Below are 15,241 nucleotides of genomic sequence, written 5' to 3' on the forward strand. Positions count from 1 at the left end.
CGTCAGAGAAAAATAACTATGTGATACCTCACAGATCCAAAGACCCTAAATGCTGTGGTGTCAATTCTACTTCAGTTTCTCACCAAGGTATTTGTTTAGCATAGAACAGGAAATGAACGGATATCTGTGGACATCCCATAACAAACAAGGTTAAGTCCTACAAAGTGGTAAAGAAACCCACAGAGATGGGATGCCACATATTTAGAAAGCAAGTAAATGCATTCCTGAGACTTGAATTATCTTTGAGAATTATCTTTGATTAATTTTTCTTTTTTTCAAGCAACTGAGAAGTTGGTTTCAGATTGGACTGTGTCACCATCCAGTCTCCAACTCAATTTCTCAGTGGTGTAATAAATAAGATAGTGATTTAAAAAATTCTACCTGTATTATTTTTTAACAAAGTGCAAAACTTGATAGACTTGTTTGCCTAAAAATCTTGATTTTTTTATCAGTTAAAATAATTAAGTAACAATTCTAAGTATATTAGTAAAAAGAAAATTACTTGCTGTGTAAAGGCTTAAAATAACATGGTGTCTGATAGGTCCAGTCATATCTGGGTTTTCATTCCATTTTCAGCTTTAGTGTAAGAAGTTATACATAATAAATACATAATACAAATTTGCAAGATCAGAGAGTATTTGCAAGAGGATGATCTCAAGGATACTGTCCAGTGGCAGATCCAGAATATTCCAGAAGTCCAACAGAATCACCAATATAATGGTACTAAGCAGAAAGACAGGAAGAGATGGAGGTGAAAGAGAGAGAGAAGAGAGAGAGAGACACTCACAATATGAGGACAGAAAAAAGTGCTAAGTCTGAACAAACAAGTTCTGAAGGATAAACAGGAGAGAGAGCCCAGGAGGTGTCTTGGGCTCTTCCAGCATGGTTATGGGACGTCTTTCTTTTTTAAGGAAGCAGCTTTGCCCAGCATGAGAGGACTGCTATAGATTTTAAGACTTGCTCTTGGACTACAGTCTGTTCCAGTGACCTGAGTGTATCACCAGGTGGGATTCTTCTCCATCCCTTAATGTTGGTGATAACCAGGACAACTTTCTTTTCAATGCTGGGAAAATGAGGTTTCAAGAACTGCATGGACCACCCAATTTCCCTTCTTTCCATTTCAGGTAATTGAAGCATTGTCAGTAAAAATAATTTTCAGTGGATTTCTACAAGGTTTGCAGTGTGCATTTGCATTAATAACAGTTTTCTCTAAATGGATAGGTAGTAAAGTCATAAAACACAGAATGCAGCATTTATAAGGCACTCATCATGTGGGAAAGGCATGCACTAATGGATAAGAAAACAATTGCTTCTGCCCCAATAACTGAATGGGTTACATGCACCCAAACCTTGCTCTTTACAACAAAATATAAACATAAGCTTCAGAGAAGATAAATGACTCCCCAGAGAGAGGGCAGATGATGTGCTCCTCCTGTGAGCTCTAAAGTGTTTATTATAAAAGGGAGAGATTCTTATTCCTATAATTCCCAGAGGAGGAAAGGCACTGGGGAGTAGAGAAAATAAGCACAACATGAATTCAGGGAAAATTTTCATTTCGTTCAGCACTTGCTGACAGACAGCATATCTAGCAATAACTGGCATGCAGCATGGGGACCTTTCTTTCTAGTAAGTGTGGTGAGAGTATCTGACCCCTCCTGGCATAATGTTCTTGCTCTATCTGAGCATAATGGGGATTTAAAACTTCCCAAGAGAAGTTAAAGAAAAATGTGACAGTATTAAAAAGAAAATCTATTTATAAAACTTATTTTCTTTACATGCAACTCATCCTTATTTTCTGATTTCATAGTGTCATATTAAGTACTTTCTTTTTACATCTTTTTTGGAGTATAATTGATTTACAGTGGTGTGTTAGTTTCTGCTTTATAACAAAGTGAATCAGTTATACATATACATATGTTCCCATATCTCTTCCCTCTTGCGTCTCCCTCCCTCCCACCCTCCCTATACCACCCCTCCAGGCAGTCACAAAGCACAGAGCTGATCCCACTGTGCTATGTGGCTGCTTCCCACTAGCTATCTACCTTACGTTTCGTAGTGTATATATGTCCATGCATCTCTCTCGCTTTGTCAGAGCTTACCCTTCCCCCTCCCGATATCCTCAAGTCCATTCTCTAGTAGGTCTGTGTCTTTATTCCTGTCTTACCCCTAGGTTCTTCAAGACTTTTTTTTCTTTAAATTCCATATATATTTGTTAGCATACGGTATTTGTCTTTCTCTTTCTGACTTACTTTACTCTGTATGACAGACTCTAGGTCTATCCACCTCATTACAAATAGCCCAATTTAGTTTCTTTTTATGGCTGAGTAATATTGCATTGTATATATGTGCTACATCTTCTTTATCCATTCATCCGATGATGGACACTTAGGTTGTTTCGATCTCCAGGCTATTGTAAATAGAGCTGCAATGAACATTTTGGTACATGACTCTTTTTGAATTATGGTTTTCTCAGGGTATATGCTCACTAGTGGGATTGCTGGGTCATATGGTCGTTCTTTTGAAGTTTTTTTAAGGAACCTCCATACTGTTCTCCATAGTGGCTGTACAAATTCACATTCCCACCAGCAGTGCAAGAGTGTTCCCTTTTCTCCATACCCTCTCCAGCATTTATTATTTATAGATTTTTTGATGATAGCCATTCTGACTGGTGTGAGATGATATCTCATTGTAGTTTTGATTTGCATTTCACTCATGATTAATGATGTTGAGCATTCTTTCATGTGTTTGTTGGCAGTCTGTATATCTTCTTTGGAGAAATGTCTATTTAGGTCTTCTGCCCATTTTTGGATTGGGTTGCTTGATTTTTGTTATTGAGCTGCAAGAGCTGCTTATAAATTTTGGAGATTGATCCTTTGTCAGTTGCTTCATTTGCAAATATTTTCTTTCATTCTGAGGGTTGTCTTTTGGTCTTGTTTATGGTTTCCTTTGCAGTGCAAAAGCTTTGAAGTTTCATTAGGTCCCATTTGTTTATTTTTGTTTTTATTTCCATTTCTCTAGAGGGTGGGTCAAAAAGGACCTTCCTGTGATTTATGTCATAGAGTGTTCTGCCTATGTTCTCCTCTAAGAGTTTGATAGTTTCTGGCCTTACATGTAGGTCTTTAATCCATTTTGAGCTAATTTTTTTGTATGGTGTTAGGGAGTGATCTAATCTCATACTTTTACATGTACCTGTCCAGTTTTCCCAGCACCACTTATTGAAGAGGCTGTCCTTTCTCCACTGTACATTCCTGCCCCCTTTATCAAAGATAAGGGGACCATATGTGCATGGGTTTATATCTGGGCTTTCTATCCTGTTCCATTGATCAATCTTTCTATTTTTGTGCCAGTAACATACTGCCTTGATTACTGTAGCTTTCTAGTATAGTCTGAAGTCAGGGAGCCTGATTCCTCCAGCTCTGTTTTGCGTCCTCAAGATTGCTTTGGCTATCCAGGATCTTTTGTGTTTTCATACAAATTGTGAATGTTTTTGTTCTAGTTCTGTGAAAATACCAGTTGTAATTTATTAGGGATTGCCTTGAATAAGTAGATTGCTTTGGGTAGTAGAGTCATTTTCACAATGTTGATTCTTCCAATCCAAGAACATAGTATATCTCTCCATCTATTTGTATCATCTTTAATTTCTTTCATCAGTGTCTTATAATTTTCTGCATACAGGTCTTTTGTCTCCTTAGGTAAGTTTATTCCTAGGTATTTTATTCTTTTTGTTGCAATGGTAAAGGGGAGTGTTTTCTTGATTTCACTTTCAGATTCTTCATCATTAGTGCATAGGAATGCCTGAGATTTCTGTGCATTAATTTTGTATCCTGCTACTTTACCAAATTCATTGATTAGCCCTAGTGTTTTCTGGTAGCATCTTTAGGATTCTCTATGTATAGTATCATGTCATCTGCAAACAGTGACAGCTTTACTTCTTCTTTTCCAATTTGGATTCCTTTGATTTCCTTTTCTTCTCTGATTGCTGTGGCTAAAACTTCCAAAACTATGTTGAATAAGAGTGGTGAGAGTGGGCAACCTTGTTTGTTCCTGTTCTTAGTGGAAATGCTTTCAGTTTTTCACCATTCAGGACGATGTTGGCTGTGGGTTTGTCATATATGGCCTTTATTATGTTGAGGAAAGTTCCCTCTATGCCTACTTTCTGCAGGGTTTTTATCATAAATGGGTGTTGAATTTTGTCGAAAGCTTTCTCTGCATCTATTGAGATGATCATATGTTTTTTCTCCTTCAATTTGTTAATATGGTGTGTCACGTTGATTGATTTGTGTATATTGAAGAATCCTTGCATTCCTGGAATAAACCCCACTTGATCATGGTTTATGATCCTTTTAATGTGCTGTTGGATTCTGTTTCCTAGTATTTTGTTAAGGATTTTTGCATCTATGTTCATCAGTGGTATTGGATTGTAGTTTTCTTTCTTTGTGACATCCTTGTCTGGCTTTTGTATCAAGGTGATGGTGGCCTCGTAGAATGAGTTTGGGAGTGTTCCTCCCTCTGCTATATTTTGGAAGAGTTTGAGGAGGACAGGTGTTAGCTCTTCTCTAAATGTTTGACAGAATTCGCCTGTGAAGCCATCTGGTCCTGGGCTTTTGTTTCTTCGATTATTTTTAATCACAGTTTCAATTTCAGTGCTTGTGATTGGTCTGTTCGTATTTTCTATTTCTTTCTGATTCAGTCTTGGCAAGTTGTGCATTTCTAAGAATTTGTCCATTTCTTCCAGGTTGTCCATTTTATTGGCATAGAATTGCTTGTAGTAATCTCTCATGATCTTTTGTATGTCTGCAGTGTCAGTTGTTACTTCTCCTTTTTCATTTCTAATTCTATTGACTTGAGTCTTCTCTCTTTTTTTCTTGATGAGTCTTGCTAATGGTTTATCAATTTTGTTTATCTTCTCAAAGAACCAGCTTTTAGTTTTATTGATCTTTGCTATCATTTCCTTCATTTCTTTTTCGTTTATTTCTTTTCTTTTTTTTATAATTTCTTTCCTTCTGCTAACTTTAGGTTTTTGTTTTTTTGTTCTTCTTTCTCTAATTGCTTTAAGTGCAAGGTTAGGTTGTTTATTCGAGATGTTTCCTGTTTTTTAAGGTAGGATTGTATTGCTATAAACTTCCCTCTTGAACTGCTTTTGCTGCATCCCATAGGTTTTGGGTGGTCATGTCTCCATTGTCATTTGTTTCTAAGTTTTTTTTTTTAATTTCCTCTTTGATTTCTTCAGTAATCACTTCGTTATTAAGTAGTGTATTGTTTAGCCTCCATGTGTTTGTCTTTTTTTACAGATCTTTTCCTGTAATTGATATCTAGTCTCATAGTATTGTGGTTGGAAAAGATATTTGATACAATTTCAATTTTCTTAAATTTAGCAAGGCTTGATTTGTGACCCAAGATATGATCTATCCTGGAGAATGTTCCATGAGCACTTGAGAAAAATGTTTATTCTGTTGTTTTTGGATGGAATGTCCTATAAATATCAATTAAGTCCATCTTGTTTAATATATCATTTAAAGCTTGTGTTTCCTTATTTATTTTCACTCTGGATAATCTGTCCATTGGTGAAAGTGGGGTGTTAAAGTCCCCTACTATGAATGTGTTGCTGTCAATTTCCCCTTTTATGGCTGTTAGTATTTGAATGAATTTAGTATTTGAATGAAGACCTGCATTATCTCTTTTTATTCTATCTATCCCTTTTATTATTGATCTCTAACTTATTATTATGGAGACATATTACATGTGTATTAGAATTTTTAAAAGAGAGAGGATGGAAGAGCATATTAAGCAATAGAAACAATAATAAAATCACTTTGCTAAGGACTAGATGGGCAAGATACCCTAGTGTTACATCAGAGTATTTATTTCAATGAGTATGTGTTAATAAAATGTAATTTGACATTATAGACTTAGAGTTAGATATAGACAATTTCTAGGAAGAGTATTAATACCATGTATGCCTCTTAAAAAATGTATACTTGTTTCTCTTGCCTAACAGAACTAGGAACACTCCAAAATATTTTAACTATATATTTATTATATGTAGTAATTAATATTTTTGTAATTCATAAAGTAATCTAACTATAATAGCAAAGCACCTTAACTGAAAAAAATCCAAACTTGTTGGATTTCCTATAAATGGGATCTGCCTTTAACCTGCCCTAGAGGGCTTATTTACAAGGAATTCTCATGAACCTTATTATTAAAGCAACATCTCAACACTAAGCAACGTGTCTTAGCCTTTTAGGACTTCTATGTCAAACTACCATGGACTGAATGGCTTAAAAAACAAATATTCACTTTTTTTTTCATGGCTCTGAAGTCTGGGAAGTTTAAGAACAAGGTACAAGCAGAATTGGTGTCTGGTGAGAATTGGCTACCTGGTTCATCTATGGCCATTTTCTCTCTAACTTCAAGTGGTGGAAGGGTCAAGGAAGCTGTCTTGACCCTCTTTTATGAGGACACAGATCCCACTCTTTAGGGCTCCCACCTCATAACCTAATCACCTCCCAATAGCCACACCTTCTAATACAATTTCATTTGGATTAAGTTTCAACATAAGAATTTTGGGAGGGTAAAATCATCCAGTCCATAGTAGAACATGGGTAAAAACATCCAGTCCATAGTACAACATGAGTACAGTGCCAGGGACTGTAATATCTTCATGTGGATTTAGATTGTCTCCAAGGGAGCTCTATCTCAACTATAACATAACATTGTTCGTGTTTTTACACTGATAGTGGTAGTTCAAGTTTATTAATTCTAGCAATTGAAACATACATCAGAGATCTTGAAATAAGCTTTAAAAAAAGAAACAGAAAGTATTTAATCTGTGGAAACTGGATACAAGCATACCTCATTTAATTGTGATTCACAGTTATTGCATTGTTTTTACAAATTGAAGGTTTGTGGCAACCACGTGTTGAGCAAATCTATTGGCACCATTTTTTGAACAGCATTCACTCACTTTGTGTCTCTGTTTGACATTTTGGTAATTCTTACAGTATTTCTAACCTTCCCACAACAAAAAGATTATGACTCACTGAAGGCTCAGATGATGGTTAGCATTTTCTTGCAATAAAATATTTTTAAATTAAGGTATGTAAACTTTTTTTAGACACAGTGCTATTGCACATGTAATAGACTGTAGTATAGTACAAACATAACTTTTATATTAACTGGGAAACCAAAGAATTCATGCGATTTGCTTTATTGTGATATTAACTATATTACAGTGGTCTGAAACCAAACCCTCAATATCTCCAAGGTATGACTATATATAGTTCAGAGATTTGATATCAGTACAAATTTTCCTTGCTGGTAGTCACAAGCAATCACTGTTATATTTTACTTTGTAGCTACCATATTGAACAGAATCATAAACTCTTACAACTGATTTCACTTGTGGATACAACCCAGAACTTAAGTACAAATGCTTGTCTTTGATAAATAGCCTTATTAACTACACAGGTCAGGTCATATGTTTGAGTAATTTACTGTGAAATTTTCTCTTATTTATCAAAGTATAAGCTTAATAACATATATACTTTTCTAACTAGTTAACTCTATGCTAATTTATATGGTTTAAATATACTATTTATATCATATTATCCAAAATATGAAAGGAATGCCTATGTGACACCAAAGTTTGCAGTCTTTAGATTTGGTTGAATGTTTAACTTAGTTTCAATTTATTATGTATATTAAACTGCAAATGATATCTTAAAATGTCTTACACATTTGGTTGTATATTCTCTCCTAATCTTTGTTTAATAAACCTGAGGCAAAAATCAAGATTAAAGAAATTTAGTAAATATAGTTAAAGACTTGATTTGTTTCTAATTATTTTATTTATTTTTATTTTAATAGATCTTTATTGGAGCATAATTGCTTCACAAAACTGTGTTAGTTTCTGTTGTACGGCAAAGCGAATCAGGCATATGCATACACATGTCTCCATAACCCCTTCCTCTTGAACCTCCCTATTATCCTCCCCATCCCACCCCTCTAGGTCATGGCAAAGCACAAGCCCATCTCCCTGTGTTATGCTGCTGCTTTCCACTGGCCAACTATTTTACATTTGGTAGTATATATATGTCGATGCTACTCTCACTTAGCCCCAGCTTCCCCCTCCCACCCCATGTCCTCAAGTCCATTCTCTATGTCTACCTCTTTATTCCTGCCCTGCAACTAGTTTCATCAGTACCTTTTTTTTTAAGATTCTGTATATATGTGTTAGCATATGGTATTTGTTTTTCTCTTTCTGACTTACTTCACTCTGTATGACAGACTCTAGAAGGAAATTTTCTACTCTCCTCTGCCTTAAATTTGCTTATTCAAGTGAGGCTTCACTTCTTTCTTCATTCACCTAACAATTTCTGTCTGTCTGCATTGTAACAGGTCATTTGTCTAGGTAGTAGGGAGGGACATATAGTAATACATATTTCTGGATTTTGAGAGACTTGATATAATGAGGGATTCAGTTCATAAGAAGAAAATGCACATGCTATTGTAGAGAGAAAGTGAAAGGTAATACACAGGTAACTGCAACGTCATGTTAGATGTGCCACAGGATTTAGCGAGAAAAAAGGAAGAAATAAGAAACTACCTGATAGAGAAGAGGTATCATAAAGACTTAAAAAGAAATGGTGAAGAAAAGTAAATAAAAGGTATACATATCTGAAAGGAAGAAATAAAACTGTCTTTGTTTGCACATGACATGATTGTTTTGCAGAAAATTACAAAGAATCAACAAAATAAGTCCCAGAACTTATAAGTGATTACAGAAAGTTTTCAGCATGTAAAGTTAATGTATAAAGGTCAATCACTTTCTTATATATCAGCAATGAAAAATTGGAATCTGAAGTTAGGAGTGCAATACCATTTGCATTCATACACAAAAAATAAAATACATAGGTAAAAATCAGAAAAAAAATCTGTATTAGGAAAACTACAAAACTCTGATGAAACAAATCAATAACTAACTAAATAAAGAGATATTCCAGAGTCTTCCCCAACTTGATCTATAAGTTCAAGGAAATCCTAATAAAAATTTCAGTAACTTATTTTGTGGATGTCAACAAAATGATTCTATAATGTATATGGAGAGGCAAAAACTCAGAATAGCCAACACAACATTCAAGGAAAAGATCAAGTCAGAGGACTGACACAAGCTGACCTCAAGACTTCCTAGTATAAAGCTATAGTAATCAAGACAGTGTAGTATTAGTGAAAGAACAGACAAGTAGATCAATATAGAAGAATAGAGACCCCAGAAATAGAGTCACACAAATATAGTCAACTAATCTACTGGAAAAACTGGACATCTACACACACAAAAAATGAATCTATACCCAGATCTTATACCTTTCACAAAAATTAACTCAAAAAGGCTTATAGACCTAAGTGTAAAATGAAAAACTATAAAAGTCCTAAAAGATAACTTAGGAGAAAATCTAGGTAACTTTGGGTTTGGTGATAGCTTTTAGATACAACACCAGAAGCACAATCATTGAAAGAAAAAATAATTTGGACCTCATTAAAAAAAAATTCTGCTCTAGGAAAGACATTATTAAGAAAATAAAAAGACAAACCACAGACTGTAAGAAATTATTAGCAAAACATATGCTGAATAACTAATATCCAAATATACAAAGAACAGTTAAAATTCAACAATAAGAAAACAAATAACCCAAATAAAAAATGGTAAAAGATCGAACAAAAAATTCCCCAAAGAATAGATACAAGGTGGCAAACAAACATATGAAGAGATGCTCAACATCATATGTCACTAGAGAATTTCAAATAATAATAATAATACACCTCCACATACCTTTGAGGATGGCTAAATTCCAAAACAGTGAGAACAGGAAATACTAGAGAGGATGTAGAGCAAACAAAACTCCCATTAATTGCTTATGGGAATGTAAAATAATTCAGATACTTTGGAAGACAATTTAGCAGACTTTTTTACAAAACTAAGCATGTGCTTCCTATATGATCCAGCAATTGTGCTCCTTGGTATTTACTCAAAGGAGTTGAAAACTTATGTCCACACAAAAATCTGCACATGGCTGTTTACAGCAGCTTTATTGATAATTCCCCAAACTTGGAAGCAACCAAGATGCCCTTCTATAGGTGAGTGGATAAATAGGTGAGTGGTAATGGAGTATAATTCAGCAGAAAAAAAAGAAACAAGTCATTAAAAAACATGGAGGAACAATGAAAAGACATGGAAGAACCCTAAGTACATAGTGTTAAGTGAAAGAAGCCAATCTGAAAAAGCTACATACTGTATAATTCCAACTCTATGACCTTCTGGAAAAGGCAAAACTACGAAGACAGTAAAATAATCAGTTGTTGCCAGAGTTCAGTGAGAGGGAGGGAGCGAAGAACGGATGGCATACAGGAGATTATTAGGGCAGTGAAACTCTTCCGTATGATACTATAATAATGGGTATGTGTCAATATGGATCTGTTAAAATCCATAGAACATACAACACAGAGTGTATCCTTAGGTAAACTATGGACTTTATTTAATAATAATGTTTCAATATTGATTGATCAATTTTAACAAACACACCGTACTAATGCAAACTTTTAATAATAAGGAAAACAGTGTGTGATGGGTGGGTGTGTGGTATATAGGAGCTCTTTGTACCTTTCCTTCAAATTTTCTGTAAACATAAACTGCTCTAAACATAATCTGCCTATTCATTAAAGAAAAAAGAAAAGAATATATGAATTGGACTTTGAGGATGTGGAGACTTGGAAAGAATCTCTCCCTTACAAAACAACAACAACAAGGAAAGCAAGGGGAATCTGCATATTCATAACTGTTCTTGAATCCATCAGAAAGCTGAAGTTTCAGGGCAGACAGTTAACCCTGAATATAAGACAAGTCACTCTAAAATAAATAAGAGAGGAGCATTTGCTTACCTGTGAAAGATGTCACTGAGCATTGATAAAAAGAGTTTAGCTGAATTTTTAAATAAATTGCTAAAATTAAATGTGGAGTAGCAAGAATATATGAACCTCTGAGGGCTGGATATACGAGGGAAATTTGCACTCATTCACAGGTTCTTTACCATTGGCTTCATCAGTGCTTTCAAAAAGGATTAGAGTCAGGGCAAGAGGTGATGCTGGCTTAGGGGAGATGCAGCAACAAGGAAGACAGAAGTCAACCCTGGATCCCTGGATCCTTCCCTTCTAACTCTATTATGGAAGAAAAACCTTAAAATGCTGGATGAAGGGCAAGTACCACTGTCACCTTTAGGTTACTGGTAAAATTCTATTGCAACTGGAGGAAAAGAACAGAAAACAAAAACAAAACAAAACAAAGCAAAACCTTCTACATGCATGGGAGAGCAGGAATAAGTCCTGGACCTTGACCTATAGCTGGGAGCAGAGCAGGATCATGGTAATGCTGTACACCCAAGACTCCAGAAAATAGTCCCTGCTTAAGATTGAGATTCAATCAGGGTGACAGGGAAGCCCCAACTTTGCCCTTGATACCAGGCTAATGACTGTTGATCATCAAGTAACAATAGTCCTACTGTTATATTCTGATAAATATTCATCAGAATATATTAATTATGAGAAAACAATACTTGAAAAAATAAAAATAGATAATTTTCCAAAGCTGGAAGATGTGAGGTGCTTTTGCCTCTTTCAGGTGGAAATAAATTGGAGAGACATCGGGGGCAATTATGGGCTGAATTGTATTCCTTCCAATTTTCAGGTTGAAGTCCTTACTACCAGTACCTCAGAATGTGACTGTATTTGGAGCTAGGTACTTTAAAGAGGTAATTAAGTAAAATGATGCTACTGGGTAGAGGGGCTTAATCCAGGCTGACTGCTACCCTTATAAGAAGGGGAGAGATTAAAAGAAGGGAAATGGGGGGAAGGACAAACCTGGAGCTTGGGATTAACAGATACATACTTCTTTATATAAAATAGATAAACAACAAGGTCCTAATGTATAGCACAGGGAGCTATATTCAATATCTTGTAATAATCTATAATAGAAAATAATCTGAAATTATATATATATATATATATATATATATATATATATAACTGAGTCACTTTGCTGTACACCAGAAAGTAACACAACATTGTAAGTCAACTATACTTCAATTAAGAATAAATTCAATAAATAATAATAATAAAATAATGGGATAAACATTAAAAAAAGACAGTAGGAGAATACCAGGGATGCACATAACACGAAGGGACCAACATGTGAAGAGGCAGCAAGAGGGCAGTCATCTGCAAGCCAAGGAGAGAAGCCTCAGAGGAAATCAACCCTACTGGCACTTGATCTTGGACTTCCAGCCCCCAGAACTGTGAGAAAATAAATTTCTGTGATCTCAGCCACCCAGTCTGTGGTATTTTATTATGGCAGCCTTAGCAAACAAACGTAAGGTCTTCTTTGACTTATCCTTCCGCTCCATTAACAGGTACACATGAGGCAGTGTCTGTACAGGAAGGAGCCCTGATATTTCTCCCACAAACTCTTCCAATGACACTTTGTTAGATGAAATGGCCTGACAGGCAGATAGGCCATAACCCTGTGCAGAGAGGTGAGTGAGAAACTAACAAGTATTTTCACTCCAGCTCATGAATAGATGGCATTTAAATATATGCAGTGGCATATAGTAAGTCTTGCATTTGCTCTTTTGCAAGTGGCCACTCCACACAAAGGACTGAAAAAAGGTAAAGCCAGATTCTAAGGACAATGACCAGAGACACTGGTAAGCTCCATTCAACAGAACAATTTGCTATGGTGGCTCCCACAGATCTTATTAGCACTCCATCTCCCTTCACCACAGAAGTTCTGAATTTCTGGCCTTCAGATGCTTTTTAAATTTTTCCTCTGTTGCCTGTATATGGCAAGAATAAGTAATCTTGAAGAGAAAGCACTGGCATATCAAGAAGAGTTTTTGTGGAAAAGAAAACATTATTGCTGTATTAAGTTCACGTTGCAAGCAGAGAAAAAATATATTTTTTCCTATGATACCTAGTCACAGTTGTGAAAAAGACAAAACCTCCAAGAACCAAGGGATTGTAGTCACAGTGACAGATGGACAAAGTTCAATTGCTACAGAAAACTCACAGGATCTAAAATGTCAGTGCTTACTAATCTATGGTTTCTTACAGTACAAGAATACAGGAACAGTATTAAAGTAAGAATACACATCAAAGCCAAAAACTGTCACAGTAAAGGGGTTCAGAAAGGCCTGAACCAGGTCCATTATAAGGTCTGTACCAGGATGCATTTTATCTCTTGAATAATGAACCCCTGAGATATGCACAGAACACTTTAGAATCAAGAGCTTAGAATGGAGTCTCAACAAGAATTTCTCACACTGTGGGCCATGTAGGCATGTTTCTTGCTATGTAACTAGCCTGAAAGTCACAGGCCTCTGAGAGTCTTATGGAAAACTCATGCTAATAATGTTAAACTTTCCCTAAGCCCTGTGCTCCTGGAAAACAACGAAGGTTAGAGCATCCCCTATCCTTTTGTGTTCCAGGAAATGGCTATTGCAAAGACCTATCTTTCCCTATGTGACTTAAGATAAGACTTGTGGGTAACGCTTGGTTTATCTATGACAAGGCCATTCATGGACACTCCAAATTCCATTTTTTTTCTCTCAGAATGATTTGCTGAAATGTTTGTACTCACTGACCAATCTGGGCAACATACCTGCAAACTTGACTTATTTGACTTTAGTTAAGCTTCTCTGCTTCCTCAACAGCCCCCTGAACTTTGACTACCCTTTAAGCAAGCATTGGATTGAAGAACAATCCCTCCAGAAAGACCCTTCTCTAGAATCTACTGACCTAAATTCTAGAAAAGGGGAAAAAAACACACTAAACTTTCATGCTTAATTGTCTGATTATGCGGTGGCACAGAACACTCCTCCATGTCTGATGCTTTCTAGACCTGGTTTCTCCTAAGAGAGAAAATTCCTTTCTGCCTGACCATTGAGAGGCTTGCAGACATTCTGCTCTGAGTGTTCCCCTTATTCTAATTGTCCACATTGCCTTATTACAATAGACCTCTTTCCCTCTAGAAACTTACCTTTTGACTACAGTCTCTCTATCTAAGCCTGGGTTTGTTTTGCATTTGACTGTGTAAGTCATCAGTCTTACTGTTATTAATAAATAGAGCTGGCAAACTGCCCTCAAAACTCCAAGGACCCGTGATTACAGAGTGATACTCATAGTAGTATTATTAATAGTATTTTGGTGCATTTCATGCCATGTGTTGGACAGATACAGTATAAAACTGTATAGTTGAGAAAAACATATAACAAATATTATGGAATCTGACCTAAATTTACTTAAAAATAACATGGAAGAGTTCTTTTTTTTTTTTTTAAGCAGATAGATCCGTTGACATATAAATTGTTTAAAGTAATTTTTAAAGGGTTGAAAAGCCATCAGATTTGTTTAAGGAGCTAGTATATGTTAGATTTTAAAGCCTCACAAAAGCTCCACAAATCACAAAAAAAAAAAAAAGAAAAGAAAAGTAGTAAGTTCTCTTACATTAGTAGATTTAAAATCTTAACTAAATTAAGCAATAAACTAAAAGATTAATCTGCCACAACTGACTGAGGTTTAATTAATGAATTGTTTAATATTAAACAAGTGTTAATATGATAATGCACAGATAGATGAAAATTCAAAAAACATTACAAATTAGATTGAAATATAATGAAAACTTAGTATTCTAATTTCAACATAAAATCTGGCCATAGATAAAAATAGATATGTGCTTAGAAAAAGACCAGATTAAGAGAATAATAAAATGTTTATTTTCTTATGATAGGGGTTTTGTTTCTTTATTTTCCTAATTATTGCACAATTTAAATTATTTCTACAATAATTGTGTATAAATTGTTAAGAGAATGATAAGAATTTGTTCAGAAATAACAACTGCATGAACTAAGAAGCAAAATAATCTAATTTTTACTACAACCCTGGGTTCAATGTACATTTTGGCTGGTAAATCTGTGTTTGCCACTAAGGCATGTGGGTAGGATTAGATAAAAATGACGAGGAGCTCAGGTCCCTTACTGCAAACTGCAAAATGCTAATAGAATGTCAGAACTCTGGTTGGGCAATTGTTGCTGAAAGGTAATTGGCAGCAAGCATTGTTTTGCTTCTGTTGATCCTCATTCCAGAGAGAGTAATTACACTTGATTTCATACAATATTATTATTTTCTTTACTAT

This window comes from Tursiops truncatus, chromosome 4, assembly GCF_011762595.2.
Source record: "Tursiops truncatus isolate mTurTru1 chromosome 4, mTurTru1.mat.Y, whole genome shotgun sequence".
Taxonomy (NCBI): domain Eukaryota; kingdom Metazoa; phylum Chordata; class Mammalia; order Artiodactyla; family Delphinidae; genus Tursiops; species Tursiops truncatus.